Source organism: Hemiscyllium ocellatum, chromosome 4, assembly GCF_020745735.1.
Source record: "Hemiscyllium ocellatum isolate sHemOce1 chromosome 4, sHemOce1.pat.X.cur, whole genome shotgun sequence".
Classification (NCBI taxonomy): Eukaryota; Metazoa; Chordata; class Chondrichthyes; order Orectolobiformes; family Hemiscylliidae; genus Hemiscyllium; species Hemiscyllium ocellatum.
This window is the reverse complement of record NC_083404.1, coordinates 29,467,070-29,488,158: the sequence shown is the minus strand read 5'-3', so window position 1 is coordinate 29,488,158 and position 21,089 is coordinate 29,467,070. Positions and strand designations below refer to the sequence as shown.

The following is a 21,089-nucleotide window of genomic DNA, read 5'->3' as shown; positions in this document are numbered from 1 at the left end:
TATAAAAGTGACCTAAGGCGCAACTTTTTCACGCAGAAGGTGGTGCTTGTATGGAATGAGCTGCCAGAGGAAGTGGTGGAGGCTGGTACAATTGCAACATTTAAGAGGCATTTGGATGGGTATATGAATAGGAAGACTTTGGAGGGATATGGGCCGGGTGTTGGCAGGTGAGACTAGATTGGGTTGGAATATCTGGTCGGCATAGACGGGTTGGACCGAAGGGTCTGTTTCCATGCTGTACATCTCTATGACTTGATGTGTGTTCAGGAAAATTATGATCAACAAGTTTGTTGTACAGTTCATAGAGTCATAGAGATGTACAGCATGGAAACAGAACCTTCGGTCCAACCCGTCCAAACATTTGGGAGAAATTTACTACTTCTAAACAACCTGTAACTGGGTATAGTTTAATAGGAAACCATTAACTTTCAACATGTGGTGCCAGAATATTTATAATGCAGCATTTTAAATCAAAGCTCAAGAATTTTCTTAGTAACAACTGTAAGATGCAGCATGGTGATGCAGAAATGCATAATTTAAGGTGCAACAAACTGGAAAGTTTGCATACAATACTTCCATTTGAAAATATAGAAATGTTCCTTTCTGCCACTATTAAAGCAAGCATTTATTTAGGTATTCATATCTCAGACTATTTGCAACTTATCAATGAATAGCAGATAAGGTAATATATTTAGGCTGATGTATTATAGTAAGTTAATGATAGACAAGTCAAGTGAATTTAAAATGGGAAAATCTAGCAGCCACATCACAAGAATTTATTTTAACCAATATGTTATTTTAGCAGTAAACTTGTTCATCTACATGAAAATTTTTGAATAAACTGCATGATAAACAGATATATCATATCCATTACAACAAGCATTATTAGAAAATCTCTGAATTTACTACTGGGAAGCTTGATAAATGTTGACATATAACCAATGTAGTTGAATAATTATTCAGGTATATACTGTGCATAAAAAAAATTAACCAAAGTGATGCAAGTGCACTACTAACCGTTAACTGATGTTCACTTTGAGTTCCTTGAAGAGCACTGAACTTCAGATTTCTTTCTAGCCTTCATCTAAACATGATGGTACAATTTCTGATAATACTGGATAAGTCAGATTCTCAAGTGAAAACTGACAGATTATAAGTTTTATTTTTACAATTTGGGTCCAGTAGTGATCAGTCACTGAGCTTATTCACACATGGGATTATTGCACAAAAGAAAAGAGCTATGAATCATTTAGAAAAGATCTTAGTATAAGCAGCAAAAATAAAGAATTTGCCCAGTGAACTATCATTCCTGTCTTCATTTTAAAATTCCTTAGTGAACTGACAAGGTTGCAAGTGTTTCCTTTCAGTGACACACCACTCAATTACCAAATTAGTTTCTCCACAAGATACAGACAAACCAACCCACTAATATCTCTACGACTTTGACTACTTTGAATCTGATAAAAAAAATTGCTTAAGCCTTGTTTCCAGCCTGAGGACTTCCACAAATAAAATCTGTCCTTCTTTAGAAAGAATTTTCTTCTGAACTCCACTTGCTTGTGATCCCTGATGTTTTCAGTGGGTTATTAAAGCTCAAATAAACAATAAGCACCAGTTATCTCACCAAGTAGCTTGTTTGAGTCATTTAGTTCAAGTCACATGATTTCTTAGAAAGATTCCCAGTGGCTCACTGGGTGACAGAGGGGGATATGGGGATTACTTTACAACAGATCACCAGTTAGTTTGAGATATATTTCTCATCACATTCTCCCCTTCTCTCTCTAATGGAGAGGTGTTTTCTTCTGGAAGGTTCAAGGCAGAATCTCTCTTTGTCTGCTTTGGTCAAAACTTTTCTCAGAGGAGGATTCTCAAAACTGTCTTTGAAATTTGGATGTAAGAAGCAAGAGTAGGCCAATCAGTGTCTCTGGCCTCCTCTGCCATTCAACCTGATCATGGCTAATCCTCTACCTCAATGCCATATTTTCATTTTATCTCCATACCCATGAAGCCTTTAATATCTAAAATATTACCAGTTTCTTTCTTGAATATATTCAGTGACCCTATCTCCACAGCTTCATAGTAGTGAATTCCACAGGATGTGTACCATTTGAGTGAAGTAATGTTTCCTTATCCCAGTCCCAAATGGCCTCCTTCATATCCCGAAACTTTGACTTCTGGTGCTAGACCTCCCAGGCAGGGGAAACATTTCCCTGCACCTAGTCAGTCCAGTCCTATTTGAATTTCATATGTTTCAATATGATCCCCTCCAGTTATTCTAAACCAGTCAGTTCTCATACAACCTCAGTATCCTTGTGAACCTTCACTGCATTTCCTCTCTGGCACGCATATCCTGCTCTACAGAGGGAGACCAAATCTGCGGGCAGTATTCCAGATGCAGTCTCACCAAGGTCCTATATAATTCCAGTGAAGCATCCCTACCTCCAAACTTAAATCTCCTTATGATAAGGCCAATATACCATTGCTTTACTGTTTGCTGAATCTGCCTGTTTACAATTATTGACTGATGTACAATGATGTCCACATCCTTTTATATGTCCACATTTTCCAATACATTTTTTTATATTGGAGTTCTTAACACACGGGCTGTTCTTTTCTAGGTTTCATTATATATTTCAAAAGCTGACATTATATGTTAATTTTGATCAACAGATCCTCAAAGCAAAGACTCAGTTATGCTGAGTGCTTCTGAAGGTCTTTCTCTCAAGTGCTCTTTTTCTCTGAGAACAGAATTCTCTTTCCTCCATTGTCTGTTTGCAAATCCTGGTATTTCACAAGTCTATAATATATATGGGTATGTCTCTCTGCAATCTGTTTGGAACCTACAGCTTGTAGTCAGTGTAAATGAAAATGAACTTTTGAGGTATGCTGTGATGTAACTGTAACTGGAAGAAGCTTACAGTTTGGAATTGGAGCAGCTTTGGCAGAGATGCCTATGGAAAACTCATCACATATACCTTGTTAATAAATACAGTATGTCAAAAAACAGCTTGAGCTCTGGCTTGAGCTTCTCTGAAATGATGAACCCATAGAAAACAGCTAGGAAACTTGCAGCAACTATTGTTTTGCCACTTTATTTTAAATTCTACTAACTCCACTTCTGAAGGACCCAGATTTGTTTTTAGTAATCTGTTCCTTTTTACATATTTCTAAAAGCGTTTACAATCTGTCTCAATGTTTCTCACTGCTTTGCAGTCATAATTTGATTTCTGTTCTTTTCCTTTGTCCTCCTTTGCAAAATGCTAAAATGATCCCAATCCTCGGGCTGACTATTTCTTTTGCAACTTTAAGTGCCTTTTCCTTTGTTCTAATAAAATTGTTGACTTATTTTGTTGCCTATGATTGGAACACATTCCTTGCTTGAGCATTAAAGGAATTTATTTTGTTGCAAACTACGTATTAACTCTAAATATTAATCTTACCTGTCTACTGTCATATCTTTTAATATGCTTTCCATTCTACAATTGCCAATTTGTCCCTCCTACCTTTATGGTTTATTATATATTGTGTTTAAAATCTGATTTCTCATTGAAGTACATCACTTTCAAACTTAATTTAGATTTCTGTAATGTGGTCACACTTTTCTAAAGGTTTCTTTACAATAAGGTTTTTAATTAAACTTGTTATAGTGTACAGGTACTACGCTCGTGCTAGATCTAAAATCGCCTGTTCCCTAGTTATACATGGTTGCTTGATGACTGCTCTTGAATCATCTTGTATACATTTTAACAATTTATCATTGTTGAAACAACATCAGAATCATACAATACAGAAGAAGCTCTTTAGCCCATCGAGCTAAAATATACTAAATGTACACTAGTCCCGCTTTCCAACATTAAGCCCATTCCGTTGAATGTTATAACATTTTACGTGCTCATTCAGTACTATTTAATTGTTGTGAGTTTGCCCACCTCAACTACCTTCCCATTCTAGACCTGTACCACCCTCCAGGTGAGAAATAAACTATCCTCAAGTCCCCTCAAAACCTCCTGCTTTTGCCCCGAAAATTATATACCTTTGTTATTGATTGTTCAATGAAGTGGAACAGCTGTTTATTTATCCACCCTGTCTATGCCCCTCATAATCTTATACATCTCTATCAGGTACCACATCTCAACATTCTTTATTCCAAAACAAAACTCAAGCATATCCAGCCTCCCTTCATAGTTCAGATGTTCCATCCCAGGCAACATGCTGTTGAATCCCGTCTGCAATCCCTCTAGGGCAATTGCATCCTTCCTATAGTGCAGTGACCAGAAATGCACATAGTACCCCAGCTGTGACCAAACCAAAGTACTATATAGCTCCAACATAACACAGACCATAGAAGAGTACAGCACAGGAACAGGCCCTGTGATCCATTATATGTGTGCCAATTATGTTGCCATTCTAAAATATTCTCATCTGCCTGCACGTGATCCATATCCATCTATCCCCTGTCTGTTCATGTGACTGTCTAACTGGCTCTTAGTCACATCTGCTTCTACCACCTCCCCAGCAATGTGTTCTAGGCAGCTACCACCCTCTCTGTATTTTAAAAAAAGTTGCCTCAAACATCTCCTTCAAACTTTCCCTCTTTTACTTTAAATCTATGCTGCCTCTTATTTGACATTTCCACCCAAGTACTTCTTTTCCGAGAGGACATAGCCTCAAATTTAGGGGGAGCAGATTCAGGACTGATTTGAGGAGAAATTTCTTAACCCAAAGGGTTGTGAATCTGTGGAATTTCCTGCCCAGTGAAGTAGTTGGGGCTTCCTCATAGAGCCATAGAGATGTACAGCATGGAAACAGACCCTTCGGTCCAACCCATACACGCCGACCAGATATCTCAACGCAATCTAGTCCCATCTGCCAGCATCTGGCCCATATCCCTCCAAACCCTTTCTATGCATATACCCATCCAAATGCCTTTTAAATGCTGCAATTGTACCAGCCTCCACCATTTCCTCTGGCAGCTCATTCCATAAATGTACCACCCTCTGTGTGAAAAAGTTGCCCCTTAGGTCTCTTTTATATCTTTTCCCCCTCACCCTAAACCTATACCCTCTAGTTCTGGACTCCCTGGCCCCAGGAAAAAGATTTTGTCTATTTATCCCATCCGTGCCCCTCATAATTTTGTAAACCTCTATAAGGTCACCCCTCAGCCTCCGACGCTTCAGGGAAAACAGCCCCAGCCTGTTCAGCCTCTCCCTATAGCTCAAACCATGGCAAAATTCTTGTAAATCTTTTCTGAACCCCTTCAAGTTTCACAACATCTTTCCCAATAGGAAAGAGACCAGAATTGCGTGCAATATTCCAACAGTGGCCTAACCAATGTCCTACAGCTGCAACGTGACCTCCCAACTCCTGGACTCAATACCCTGACCAATAAAAGAAAGCATACCAAATGCCTTCTTCACTATCCTATCTACCTGCGAATCCACTTTTAAGAGGTACGAACCTGCAGTCCAAGGTCTCTTTGTTCAGTAACACTCCCTAGGACCTTACCATTAAGTGTATAAGTCCTGCTAAGATTTGCTTTCCCAAAATGCAGCACCTTGCATTTATCTGAATTAAACTCCATCTGCCACTTCTCAGCTCATTGGCCCATATGGTCAAGATCCTGTTGTAATCTGAGGTAATCTTCTTTGCTGTCCACTACACCTCCAATTTTGATGTTATTTGCAAACTTAGTAACTGTACCTCTTATGCTCACATCCAATTCATTTATGTAAATTACAAAACGTAGAGGGCCCAGCACCGATCCTTGTGGCACTCCGCTGGTCACAGCCTCCAGTCTGAAAAACAACTCTCCACCACCACCCTCTGTTTTCTACCTATGAGCCAGTTCTGTATCCAAATGGCTGGTTCTCCCTGTATTCCGTGAGATCTAGTCTTGCTAACCAGTCTCCCATGGGGAACCTTGTTGAACACCTTACTAAAGTCCATATCCTCTTTGTTACTTCTTCAAAAATCTCAGTCAAGTTTGTGAGACATGATTTCCCACGCACAAAGCCATGTTGACGATCCCTAATCAGTCCTTGCCTTTCCAAATACATGTACATCCTGTCCCTCAGGATTCCTTCCAACAACTTGCCCACCACCGAGGTCAGGCTCACCAGTCTATAGTTCCCTGGTTTGTCTTTACCACCCTTCTTAAACAGTGGCACCACATTTGCCAACCTCCAGTCTTCCAGCACCTCATCTGTGAGTATCGATGATACAAAATCTCAGCAAGACGCCCAGCAATCACTTCTGTAGTTTCCCACAGAGTTCTGGGTTAGACCTAATCAGGTCCTGGGGATTTATCCACCTTTATGCAATTGAAGACACCCAGCACTTCCTCCTCTGTAATATGGACGTTTTTCAAGATGTAATCATGTATATCTTCCATATCCTTTTCCACAGTAAATACTGATGCAAAATACTTATTTCGTATCTCCCCCATTTTCTGTGGCTCCACACAAAGGTTGCCTTGCTGATCTTTGAGGGGCCCTGTTCTCTCCCTAGTTACCCTTTTGTCCTTAATGTATTTGTAAAAACTCTTTGGATTCTCCTTCACTCTATTTGCCAAAGCTATCTCATGTCCCCTTTTTGCCCTCCTGATTTCCCTCTTAAGTATACTCCTCGTGCCTTTATACTCTTCTCAAGATTCACTTGATCTATCCTGCCTATACCTTACATCTGCTTCCTTCTTTTTCTCAACCAAACCCTCAATTTCTTTAATCATCCAGCATTCCCTATACCTCCCAATCTTCCCTTTCACACTAAACAGGAATATACTTTCTCTGGATTCTTGTTATCTCATTTCTTAAGACTTCCCATTTTCCAGCCGTCCCCCCACTTGCAAATATCTGCCTCTAATCAGCTTTTGAAAGTTCTTGCTTAATACCGTCAAAATTGGCTTTTCTCCAATTTAGAACTCCAATTTTTAGATCTGGTCTATCCTTTTCCATCACTATTTTAAAACTAATAGAATTATGGTCGCTGGCCCCAAAGTGCTCCCCCACTGACACCTCAGTCACCTGCCCTGCCTTATGTCCCAAGAGTAGCTCAAGTTTTGCACCTTCTTTAGTAGGTACATCTGCATACTGAATCAGAAAAGTTTTCTTGTACACATTCCTCTCCGTCTAAACCCTTAACACTATGACAGTCCCAGTCTATGTTTGGAAAGTTAAAATCCCCTACCATAACCACCCTATTATTCTTACAGATAGATGAGATCTCCTTACAAGTTTATTTCTCGATTTCCCTCTGACTATTAGGGGGTCTATAATATAATCCCAATAAGGTAATCATCCCTTTCTTATTTCTCAGTTCCACCCAAATAACTTCGCTGGATGTATTTCTAAGAATATCCTCCCTCAGCACATCTGTAATGCTATCCCTTATCAAAAACGCCACTCCCCCTCCTCTCTTGCCTCCCTTTCTATCCTTCTTGTAGCATTTGTATCCTAGAACATTAAGCTGCCAGTCCTGCCCGTCCCTGAGCCATGTTTTCTGTAATTGCTATGATATCCCAGTCCCATGTTCCTAACTATGCCCTGAGTGCATCCGTCCTTCTTGTACAGGTCACTTTTACCCCAGAAGAGATTCCAATGATCCAAAAATGTGAATCCTTCTCCCATATACCAGCTCCTCAGCTATGCATTAATCTGCTCTATCCTCCTCTTCCTGCCCTCACTAGCTCGTAGCACTGAGAGTTATCCAGATATTACTACTCTCGTGGACCTCCTTTTTAAATTCCTGCCTAACTTTCTGTAATCTGCCTTCAGAATTTCAACCTTTTCCCTTCCTATCTCCATGGTTCCAATGTGGACAATGACCTCCTGCTGGCCCCTCTCCCCCTTGAGAACATTCTGCACCCTCTCTGAGACATCCTTGTTCCTGGCACCAGGGAAGCAACATACCATTCTGATTTTTCGCTGCTAGCCACAGAAACATCTGTCTGTATCTCGGACTAGAGAATCCCCAAACACATTTGATCTCTTGGAACCCGGCGTACCCCTCGTTGCATTGGAGCCAGTCTCAATACCAGAATCTTGGCTGTTCGTACTACGTTCCCCTGAGAATCCATTACCCCCTACATTTTCCATACTTGTTTGAAATCGGTATAGCCACAGAAGACTCCTGTACTAGCTGCCTACCTCTTACCTTTCCTGGAGTTAACCCACCTATATGACTGTATCTGAGACTTTCCCCCTTCCTATAACTGCCATCTGTCATATACTGTTGTTGTTTCAAATTCCTCATTGGTTCTAACTGTGTCTCTAACCGATCCATTTGGTCTGATAAGATTAACAACCAGCAGCGTTTACTCAGATATAATCCACAGTAACCCTTAAACTCTCTTTAAACTCCCACATCTGATAAGAAGCACATATCACTCTATTAAAGGCCATTTTTGACTCCTTCACAGTCTACAGACCCAGAAAATAACACCATCTTATTCCTCTACAAAATACTACCCCAGGTTAAATTAATAGTTATGGCTTATATTTGAAGTTTAATCAAGAGACATAGCTCCAAAAACATATCATCAAGAAAGAGCCCACTCTACTCACTACTGCAGACTTTCTGTAGGCCACACTTAAAACAATTCACTTACCTGATTCTGTGCTGTGAACTTTGCCCAGACAATTCCTCCAAGATCAGTTGTGAATTTCACTGTTGTTTAATTTTCCCAGATGCATTCCCATGTCCAGCGATACATGAATTCAAACAGCACAGGCAGTAACTATGCAGGTACACTGTGGTGTCAGTTTCTTTCTTTCTTTCTTTCTTTCTCTCTCTTCTGCACTGACCTCACCATGTGCTTCCTTTGTCTATTCCTCTCTCTTTTAAAACTGCTATTGTTTTGACTTTTTTTTTCCAAAGTTCCAAAACAATGCAACAGCATATAAAACAGTAACTGCTGCTCCAGGAATTCATTGAAATTACCTCCAGCACCTTAAGTACCTCAAAAAAGGAGCAGCTGTTACAGCCAGAAATGTTTCCTCCATCTTGGACCATTGAATGTTTGCCATGTTGTTATGTTCTTATTTTCCTCTGAACTCCCAAGTGTCCTGCTATTCATTGAGTCCTTCCTTGGCTTGTTACTTCTTCTAAAATGCATCAGTTCACACTTAACAGGGTTAAATTCTATCTGCCACTGTTCAGCCAATCTGACTAATTCACCTAAAAATTCCTCACATCTAATAATTCCTTTGTCTCTGTCAACTGACCAGCCAATCTTCAGGTCATCCATAAATACTTATCATTTCCACCATCCGCCATTTTCATCTACATCTGTATTAATAAGAATTAGGTTTGCCCCTCATATCTGTGACTGAGATTCCCCATGATTACTGGATTACCGTTGTTACACTTGCTTCTAATTTCCTGATCTACACTGTAGTTTAGATTCCACGTGACCAATATTTATCAGTCTTGGGCAAGGGCCAACAGCAGAGTGGCACAAAGATCCGTGACAGCGGTTAATACTATCCGTCAGTTGTTTTGTAGAATGCTTACATTACCATACCTGGAATATGTATACCTCACAGGTTTTCAGAAAATGCTGTGTCTTTTTCTTAAAGAAGTCATTTTAAGTTGTCTTAGTATATTTTGCATGAATTACATAAGTGGAGAATGTGAATGAGCTTTAGAAGACTTCTCTTGATGCATTCTTGGTATAATTGATGTTTCTTAATTATTAAAACCTGAGACAATGTCTTCACATATAGCAAAAGCTAGGTGTTATTGTGCGCAGTCTTGCAATGATTACTCCGTACGTACTCGAGTAATAGTCAATTTTTTTTACGACTGTTTAAGGTTAAATTTGTGGGGTTGACTATTAAATGGACACTACTTTTGAGGGGCTGAAATTCATTCCTGTCCAAATTCATACCATATCATTAGCAGAAGCCCAATTGATCTCTAAATGAATAAAGAAAAATGAAAGCTGAAAATGTGTTGCTAGAAAAGCGCAGCAGGTCAGGCAGCATCCAAGGAACAGGAAATTCGACGTTTCGGGCATAAGCCCTTCATCAGGAAGGGCCCGAAACGTCGAATTTCCTGTTCCTTGGATGCTGCCTGACCTGCTGCACTTTTCCAGCAACACATTTTCAGCTCTGATCTCCAGCATCTGCAGACCTCACTTGCTCCCCAAAGAAAAATGAAAACAAATTACAGTAATTCTGAAAATCTAGAGTGGAACACAACAGCCAGCGGACTGGAAGACCAGGAGCGGAGCAAAGCGGAACGACCGGCAGACTGGAAAGCTGAAGTGGGACGTGACAGCCGGCATACTGACTCATAAATGTTGATCTGTTATCTGTGAAGAACTAGGGTCAACTTTTACACGAGATATGTGGAAAATTCCAGATTATTTGGCCAAAAAAAGGAGGCTGACTTTTACATGAGACTGACAATTAATCAAGTGTATACAGTATCTTGGGAAGATTTTGCTTGCCTGTTTATTTTCCTGGAGTAGGTGTTCTGCAGTTGCCTCAGGAATTTGCTTTGTGTTTAAAGACAAAATGAAGGGCTCAATTAGCACAGTACAAGAGATGTTTGCCATGCATTTGATATCATAGGGTTGATTGCTTTGATTTTAGCAATAATTACCTTGTCATGGAAAAATAAAAGGACAATCCTAGGGAATAAAGTATTGGTTCTAGCTGAAAGGAAGAAATTAGTATTCTTGAGATGCAGTGGTAGTGTCCCTATCTCTGAGCAATAAGGTCTGATCTATAGATGTGTGATTACAAATATCTAAAGGATGACATTATGGCAATTTTTTAATATATTAGTCACACACTTAAGAATATGTAACAATGCAGAAAAGTTTCAAGAATAATTCAAAATTGAAGACCTTTTTCCTAGTTTAAAAAAGTTCTTCATGTCAGTAGTTAGAAATGACAACTACATTGTTCAGCATCCATTTCATTTGATGCAGAAATTTTAACAGGGTAGAAGTAGATAAAGCATGTGTCACCAGGAATTGCTTTGTTCATTGTTGGGGTGTGAGGAACACTGTCGACAGTAATCCCATCCCTAGTTGCCCTAGGGGCTTTAACAGATATAACACACAGAGTGAGATTGGAATGACGTGTCAGCCAGACTGGTGTGGAAATAGTAAGTTCCCTTTCCTGAAGGAGACTAGTGAATCAGTCAGATTTTATTGACAATCTATTCCTTTCTTTGCTTCTGGCTCACAAATTAACAGATTTATTGCATTCAATTTTGTAAGTTATCACAGGAAGATTTCAGCTTGTGGCCTCTGGCCTACATATCCAGTATTATCACCACTCGGCCACTCGAGCTAGATAACTGCCTGCAGAAGACTCAGCAGAGATAACCTACACCCTAAATTCCTAAAGAAAATGAGAAAGAAAAATGAAATTAATATTTGTTAGAACTCCTTTAGATAAATGGGCCTGGATCTTCCAATGACCAGATAATTGTAATTCAGTGCGTAGATGGGATTTGGGAATGGCAACACTCTGATCCCCGTCATAGCAGGGTCTGAAGAATTGCCTGGAAAATTGAAGATTCTGCTGGGCAATTCCTCTACACCAGGAATACATTTAAGTCAGAATTCAGAGTACTGCTGGGTTTAAGTAAATAGCTGCACAGGAAAAGTTAAACTAGTAAATAATCTGACTCTTGAGTAACTATTCACATGATCTTATACGAAGCTCACAAACCCAAATACACCTCTCCGGACCATTTATATCACCCCCACCTTATCTCACTCCAGACTTGGCAGTTCCTCTATCCCTCCAAACTCCCCCAGCCCCCCAGACCTAGTGGCCTACTTCCCTCGCTCTGTGCCTAGTAACACCCCTCCCCACTCTTGACATCCCCCTCCCCCATTCTCATAACAAGGTGTCCTTCTCCCTCTTCTCCATACCAGATCTGCCTCTGCCAGTCCCCCGCCCTCCACCAGCTCTCGGCATCCACTCTGCCCTGCCTCACCCCCACGCCAAACCCAATATCTCCCTTCTGCACTAACCTCATACTTGTCTTATGCATTTGAATAATATAATGTTGTTTGACTTTTTGCTAGGACTGGATGTGATTTCAGTTGTGAGGCTTTACAGAGGGATACAGTTCAGAGAACTGATGGCAGGTGACTGACTGTCTAGATTTTGCGTTGTGCTGAAAAAGACACATGCTGTCATTTTCATTTTAGGCATTCAAGAATCACAGTACTGTCATTCAGGCTCTAAGTATGCTTCATCGATATGTGCTGTAAAGCACATATGTTCACATGCAGGGTGCCATTCTTTGCAAACAAAAAGATGATATCCATGCGTTGTGCCCTTGTCAACTGAACAGAAATCAGCTTGGTATATTCTCTATAGCAATGCTTCTACCAATCAGTGTCCACTTCCCAACCAATCAGAACCCTCTTTTTGGGCAGTATAAACCATTGTTCCTTTTGAACTTTGGTATTCTTGAAATTCTGTTTTGATACGTATCGACATAAATTTTGCCTGCATTTTCTTTTCAGTAGTACTCATGTCCTGTACTACAACGCAACTATTTGTCTGCATTTCAAATTTCCTTGAAAATGAAGGATAAATTAGGATAAACAATTCCATTGTTACTGCCAGCTGGCTTTGATTCTCTGTTTTAACATCTATTGAAGCAGGGCTACCTCAGATAAGATCAGCAACAGTTAGTAATTGAGTTCTGCAAACATTTGACTTACATCCTCTGCTATTAGTTCTCTTCAGAAACAACATAGAAATCTGTACATCTAGATTAAATATTTCTCATATCTCAAAATATCAGATGACTAGGAGCAGAAAGATTTATTGCATTCAAATTACTGGACTAATTACTCTTAAAAGCTTATAATAATAACAGCACCTAATTTGGAAGTCAGTATCAAATGCAAGAAAATTTTGTCAATTTTGAAATTATTCATTCAATTAGATATTAAACTGAGGCCAGGGATGTCTGTTCAGGAAGACATAAAAGATCCTGTGGCACAATTTGAAGAAGAGCAAAGAGTCTCTTGGCCTATCAAAGCCATCAAATTCTTAACTGTCCACAAATTATTTGGTATTTGCCTACACTGCAGCAGTAACTATAATTGAGAAGTAGTCCATGTCCCTCCCTAACCTGGCAAACTCTGTGATCCAGCACCCATAGTGCTTCCGATTTCTGAAGCTGATGTTTTTTTTTGCATTTTGCATTTAACTGGAAAAAATATAGTTTGAAGTGCAGCAAGCAGAGTTGCCTTCATTTAACTATTTTAAAGGCAATTTTATGCATTTAAGAGCTGGCAGCCATTCAAGTTCCCTTCATTAAATACCTGTCACCATTATCAGCATTTAACAATTGGAAGTGGCATCAAAGAGAACAATAAAGTGTAAATCTGTCATTATCAATATGGCAGAAGCTTAAATTAGGCAAAAAAAGACAAAATACGAAGAAAAAGTCCAAAGATGTACGGTTTAGGTGGATTGGCTATGTAAATTGCCCATAGTGTCCAGGGATGTGTAGGTTAGGTGGATTAGTCATAGAAAATGTAGGGCTACAAGGATAGGGTGGGGGGGGGGGGGGGGGGGCGGGGGCGGGGTCTGAATGGGATGTTCTTCAGAGGGTCAGTGTGGACTCGATGGCCAAACAGCCAGCTTCCTTACTGTAGGTATTATGTGATTCAATGGGCACTTTAGTACAGGCCCTGTATTAGGCTTACCATGTTGGGTCATTCATAGTGTGTGGCTTAAAGCAGGAAAAGAATAAAATCTTTAAGCTTTTTGTTTACTGACAGGGAAAGCAAGAAAGTTATAGCAGCCAATAAAACATTAAAGGAAGAAAATAATAGTGATTTAGATAGTGTCCCTTTGGATTGGTTTGGCCTTGTCAGAATGCAGCATGAGCATTTTAAGTGCATTTAAGTCATCATTGGACAAGCATATGGACGTACATGGAATAGTGTAGGTTAGATGGGCTTCAGATTGGTATGACTGGTCAGCGCAACATCGAGGACCGAAGGGCCTGTACTGCGCTGTAATGTTGTATGTTCTATATTTCTAGTGAGGTGGTAATTTTCCAGGTAAAATTATTCTACAAAGAACTCAATTTGGAGCATGAGTATGAATATTTGCAGTGATAGTTACAGAAGTTTAAGAACAGGCATGGCATTCATCTACAGTGAAGAAGTAAAGATACTGAAACAACTGCCAAGTTTATTGAAAAATTTGCAGTTATTTAACACTGAAAATTTATCCTCAGAGCAGTACACAATGCTGATGAAGCTGCTTTGTATTGGCATTTTATAACTCCAACATGGCAACAGAGGCTAATGAAGCGCCAACTAGAGTAAAGGAGCCAAAGGACAGAGTGACTGTTCTTGTTATAATAACAAATAATAACTGTCAATTTACTCTTATTATTTGCCTTCTGTTGTTCTCTATTTGGGCTATATACCCTTTAAAACTGCAAGCCTTTTTTTTTACGTGAACCTTTTAACGAACATCTACTTTCTAACATTACAACATGACCGCACGTTTCAAAAGAAGCAAATTAGTTATAAAGCATTTTAGTATATCCTGAAATGTGAAAAACACCAAATAAATACAAGTTCTGTCTTCATCTGCATTGTCACTCTCTAATATTGCCAAAGAAAAGGAAGTTTATGAATTTCACCTTGTCTTCTGTAAATACATATTGATATGTCTTTCCATGTCCTGTTGTTTACACAAAGCTAGGTCCACTGATATGTTATTCCTTGCTGGGCATGGAGTCTGCTGTTTAAAGTAACAATCTGAATGCAACAATCCCTCCTCATTTTTCTTCAAAATTATCTTACCTGAAATATAGGTTAAGTATATTGTACCATATTACAGCTTCATTGATATTACAATTCTCTCATAATTACTTACAAATTTCTCCTTCAATTGCTTTTGAAACATTTTTTTCCCAACTGAGAAATTGGTAGAAATCATCTGACCCAAATGTAATGCTAAAACTAAATCTTTATGTCATTTAAAACAGGCTAATCACTTAAGAACATGAAAGGCGATGGGGCGAAATCAGGAGCATGTGATTCTAATTTGGCCATCAAATTAGATTTGGAATCAACCTACTTTTACTGCAGGGGAAAAGGTTTTTGTGCACTGAAATCTCTATGCTTCATTGATCAGGCTATAAATTGCTCTCAGTATGCTAACTTTACTTATTTCTTAAGCTAGGCAAACTTTGAGCACTCCACTAATTAAAAACCATTAGTAGCATAATGTTTCTTGAATTTACTCCATTCTGTCTTCCTGAAGATTTTATAGTGATAAATTTAGTTATACAGTCATAGGGATGTACAGCATGGAAACAGACCATTCCAAGTTAACCAGACATCAAAGAACAAAGAAAATCACACACAGGAACAGGCCCTTCAGCCCTCCAAGTGTGTGCCAATCCAGATCCTCTATCTAAACCTGTCACCCATGTTCCAAGGATGTAATCCCTCTGCTCCCTGCCCATTCATGTTATTGTCTAGATACATCTTAAATCGTACTATCGTGGCTGCTTCTACCACCTCTGCTGGCAACACGTTCCAGGTACTCACCACCCTCCGCATAACAAACTTTCCATGCATGTTTCCCTTACACTTTTCCCCTCTCCCCTTGAACTCATGACCCCAATTAATTGAGTCCCCCACTCTGGGGAAAAAAGCATCTTGCTATCCACCCTGTCTATACCTCTCATGACTTTGTAGACCTCAATCAGGTCTTCCCTCAATCTACATCTTTCTAATAAAAATAATCCTAATCTACTCAACCTCTCTTCATAGCTAGCATTCCCCATGCAAGGCAACATCCGGGTAACCTCCTGTGCACTCTCTCCAAAGCAACAACATTCTTCTGGTAATGTGGCGACCAGAGCTGTAGTATTCCAAATGTGGCCGAACCAAAGACTTATATAACTGTTACGTGATCTGCCAACTCTTGTACTCAATACTCCGTCCAATGAAGGAAAGCATGCCGTATACTTTCATGACCACTGTACCGACTTGCATAGCTACCTTTAGGGTAGAATGGACCTGAACACCCAGGGTTTTTCCATTGACCATATCATTTGCTTTAGAATTGGATCTTCCAAAGTGCATCACCTTGCATTTGCCCAATTGAATTCCATCTGCCATTTCTTTGCCCAGCTCTCAATCTATCTGTATTCTGCTGCATTCTCTGACAGTCCCCTTCACTATATGCTGCTATTCCACCGATCTTCGTGTCATCTGCAAACTTGCTAATCAGACCACTTATAACTTCATCCAGATCATTTATGTATATTTTAAACTAATCTAGTCTCATTTGCCAGCATTTTGCCTATATTCCTCTAAACCCTTCCTATTCATGTCCCCATCCAGATGCCTTTTAAATATTGTAATTGTACCAGCCACAGCCCTTTCTTTGGCAGTTCATTCTATACACACACCACCCTCTACATGAAAAAGTTGCCCATAAGACTCTTTTAAATCTTTCCCCTCTCATCTTAAACCTATGCCCTCTACTTTTGGACTCCCCTACCCTGGGGAAAAGACCTTGGTCATTCACCCTATCCATACCGCTTATGATTTTATAAACTTCTATATGGTCACTCCTCAGTCTCCCAGGGAAAATAGCCCCAATTCAACCTCTCCCTGTAGCTCAAACCCTCCAAACCTGACAGCATCCTTGTAAATCTTTTCTGAACTCTTTCAAGTTTCACAACATCTTTCCCATAACTGGAAGAATTTAATGCAGTATTCCAAAAGTAGTCGAATCAATATCCTGTACAGCCACAGCATGACCTCCCAACTCCTATACTCAACCCACTAACCAATAAAGGCAATCATGCCAAACACCTTCTTCACTACCCTGTCTACTTGCGACTCCACTTTAAAGGAACTATGAACCAGCATTCCAAGGTCTCTTTGATTGGCAACACACCCCAGACCTTTTTATTAAGTGTGTTCATCCTGCCCTGATTTCCTGACCTGTCCTCATCTAAATTAAACTCCACCTGCTGCTACTCAGCCCGTTGGCTCATCTGATCAAGGTTCTGTACTTTGAGATAACCATTTGGTCATCCACTCTGCCACCAATTTTGGTGTCATCTGCAGACTTACTAACCATACCTCCTTTGTTCACATTCAAATCATTCTGGGACTTTACCAACTGATCAAATCTCTGCCAAGGATAGTATATCATTTCTCTCCATTTTAGTTACTGTTTCTGTTTCAGTTAATTCCTCATGCCTTACTTAACACATTAACATACAGTATTGCAGCCTTTATCTATTTAAACTTCACACTATGATTCACAGTATGTCCAGGACAAAATAATCTGATTGATCCGACACCCCATAACCTCCTTAAACATTCACTCCTTCCACTTATGTTGCTCAGTGGCAACAGTGTACACCATTTACAAGGTACATTGCAGCAACTCATCAAGCCTCTTTTAACACCACCTTTCAGACACATGACCTATGCCTCCCAGAAAGACAAAGGGAGCAGACATTTGGCAACATCAGCCCCTGCGAATTCCTCTCCAAGTCATTCAACATCCTGACTTGGAACTATTTTGCTATTCCTCACCATCACTGGATCAAAATTCTGGATCACTGTAACAGAACTGAATATGTACTTGCACCAAACGGACTGCATCAGTTCAAAGTGTTGCCTTACCACCATCAACTCAAGCATAATTAGGGATGGCCAACAGATGCTGCCCTTGCTAGCAAAGCAGACATCCCATGACTGAATAAAAGGAAATATTTAGACACAAGGTCCAATGAAGTGGTTGTGTTTGTTAAAGGGGGAATGTCAGACAGGAGAAACTCCATGGTCATATCAAAAGGTATCTGAGTGTTAGCTTGTTCACTTGAATTGAAAGTGGCCTCAGTAAATAATTATTTAAAAACTGGGATCCTTACTCGTGTCTTTAAAAAAGAAAACATTATGGTCAAGGCTATCTTTTTCTTCGTTGGTGGATAGGATCAAGAAAAACCCTAAGGCTTTCTATAGGTATATCAGGAATAAAAGAATGACTAAGATTAGGGCCACTCAAGGATAGTAGTGGGAAGTTGTGCATGGAATCAGAGGAGATTGGGGAAGTGCTATTCATACTGAAAAAAGGACAATGTTGTCGAGGAGAATACTGAGATACAGGCTACTAAACCACAAGGAGGAGGTGCTAGCAATTCTGGAAAGTGTAAAAGTAGTTAGATGCCCTGGGCTGGATGGGATTTACCTTAAGATTCTCTGGGAAGCCAGGGAGGAGATTGCTGACCCTTTGGCTTTGATCTTTGTCAATGTCTACAGGAATAGTACCATAAGACTGGAGGATAGTAAATGTTGTTCCCTTGTTCAAGACATGGAGTAGAGACAACTAGTGAGCCTTACTTCGGTTGTGAGTAAAGTATGGGAAAGGGTTAGAAGAGATAGATTTATAATAATTTAGAAAGGAATAAGTTGATTAGGGATAGTCAACACGGTTTTGTGAAGGGTAGATCACGCCTCACTAACTTTATTGAGTTCTTTGAGAAGGTGACCAAGTAGGTAGATGAGGGTAAAATGGTTGATGTGGTGTATATGAATTTCAGTAAGGCATTTCATAGAATCCCCATGGTAGACTATTGCACAAAATATGAAGGTATGGAATTGAGGGAATATAGCAATTTGGGTCAGAATTTGGGTGGCTGAAAGAAGACAGAAGGTGGTGGTTAATGGGAAATATTCATCCTGGAGTTCAGTTACTAGTGGTGTACTGCAAGGATGTGTTTTGGATCTGATGTTTGTCATTTGTATAAATGACCTGGATGAGGGCATAGAAGGATGGGTTAGTAAATTTGCGGATGATACTAAGGTTGGTAGAGTTGTGGATAGTGATGAAAGATGAAAGATATAGATACAGAGGGACATATATAAGCTGCAGAGCTGGGCTGAGAGGTGGCAAATGGAGTTGAATGTGGAAAAGTGTGAAGTGATTCACTTTGGAAGGAGTAACAGGAATGCAGAATACTGGTCTAATGGTAAGATTCTTGGTACTATAGATGAGCAAAGAGATCTTGGTGTCCATGTACATAGATCCTTGCAAGTTGCCACCCAGGTTGATAGGGTTGTTAAGAAGGTATAGGATGTGTTAGCTTTTATTGGTAGTGGGACTGAGTTTTGAAACCATGAGGTCATGCTGCAGCTGTACAAAACTCTGGTGCAGCAGCACTTGGAATATTGCATATGGTTCTAGTCACTGATTATAGGGAGGATGTGAAAGCTTTGGAAAGGGATCAGAGGAGACTTACTAGGATGCTGCCCGGTATGGAGAGAAGGTCTTACGATGAAAGGCTGAGGGAGTTAAGGCTATTTTCGTTAGAAGAAGGTTGAAAAGGGACTTAATTGAGACATATAAGATAATCAGAGAGTTAGATAGGGTGGACAGTGAGAGCCTTTTCCAATGGCTAGCTTTAAATTGAGTGGTAATAGATATAGGACTGATGTCAGAGATAGTTTCTTTACTTGGAGAATAGTAGAGGCATGGAACACACTGCCTGCAACAGTAGCATACTCTGTTGTGGTTCTGTTCGCCGAGCTGGAAGTTTTTGCTGCAAACGTTTCGTTCCCTGGCTAGGGAACATCATCAGTGCTATTGGAGCCTCCTGTGAAGCGCTGCTTTGATGATACCGGAAGAAACATCAAAGCAGCGCTTCACAGGAGGCTCCAATAGCACTGATGATGTTCCCTAGCCAGGGAACGAAACGTTTGCAGCAAAAACTTCCAGCTCAGCGAACAGAACCACAACAACGGACACCCGAGCTACAAATCTTCAACCAGACTTTAAGTAGCATACTCTCCAACTTTAAGGGCATTTAAATGGTCATTGGATAGGCATATGGACAAGAATGGGATAGTGTAGGTTAAATGGGCTTCAGATTAGTTCCACAGGTCAATGCAACATCGGGGGCCGAAGGGCCTATACTGCGCTGAAATGTTCTATGTTCTATATTTTGAGGGGGTTTGGCCAGATCCATAACACCAGATAAGGATGGCAGATTTCCTTCTCAAAAGGCTATTCAGGAACCAGATGGGCATGTATTGTTGTGTAATGTTTCACAGCTAGAATGCAATATATGTTTGAGAGGCACAGCATGTGACCTGGTGGTATCCAGATGTCAGTTTCAATCTTACTGGCTCTGTTTGCAGCATGTTATGCTGAGGAAAGTATGCTGTAATTTCTAACCAAATCGTTCAGTACTTGTTCAGACATAGATGTGCCTGTGATTGTAATATATGTAGTTACAGGTCTAAGTCATAGATGTTTTTTGAATCTTTTGGCACCATGTTATTCACCTAGTTCTAATGTTGCGTGAGCTAACATATGTATCATCTCATCAGGTACAAATTTCTACAGAAAATAAAGTTCATCACTACATCTAGAGCAGATTGTAAGGGCAGATCAAATCATTTCACATGGTTGTCAATAGATTATCTTTTAATTTCAGATTTTTTGTTTAATTCAAATTTACCATGGTGGGATTTGAACCCATGTCCAAGGAACATTAGTTTGTAACTTTGAATTATTACCCAGTGACACGATCTTATGAAATCGTTGAATATGCTCACGTGGGTGAATATCTACTCCTGCTTGCATTTCTTATTTACTAATGACTCTCCCGGGAATTTGGTTGGTGGAGGTGGAGAGTGTGTGTTGCATGTGTAAAGAGAGTTGTATGTGCTTAGAGAAGGTTTGAGCTTCATTAAGTGAAGATTCAAGTCTTGCATGTTTTAGTTTTGTCATGCTCCCCTTAAAGTTTGACCACTTTTAAAAAAAAAATTAGAATTTCCAGTGACCAACTTGAAGGAATTGCATGACAAGATTTCATGTTTTAAGACTACTGATGTAAGGAACAGCCTAAAGTCAAAAATCAATCAATGATTACTTAATAAAGAATTAATACTGTCATCTACAGGAAAGATAACCATTATTAATGTTTTAGCTTGACTAATAACCTACTGCCAGATATTTTATAGCACACTTTTTCGAAACTTACAGTCTATTCGGTTATCAGTTTGAAAGCCCAGTTTCCAATTGGTGCACTTCTCCCTGATCTGC

The 21,089-nt window shown here is 39.8% G+C and overlaps 1 protein-coding gene across 1 annotated transcript in view; it reads left to right on the top strand.

Moving 5' to 3' along the window:
* Positions 1-21,089, top strand: part of vps41 (VPS41 subunit of HOPS complex) — a 166,527-nt gene that overhangs the window by 55,222 nt on the left and 90,216 nt on the right. The window lies entirely within an intron of this gene.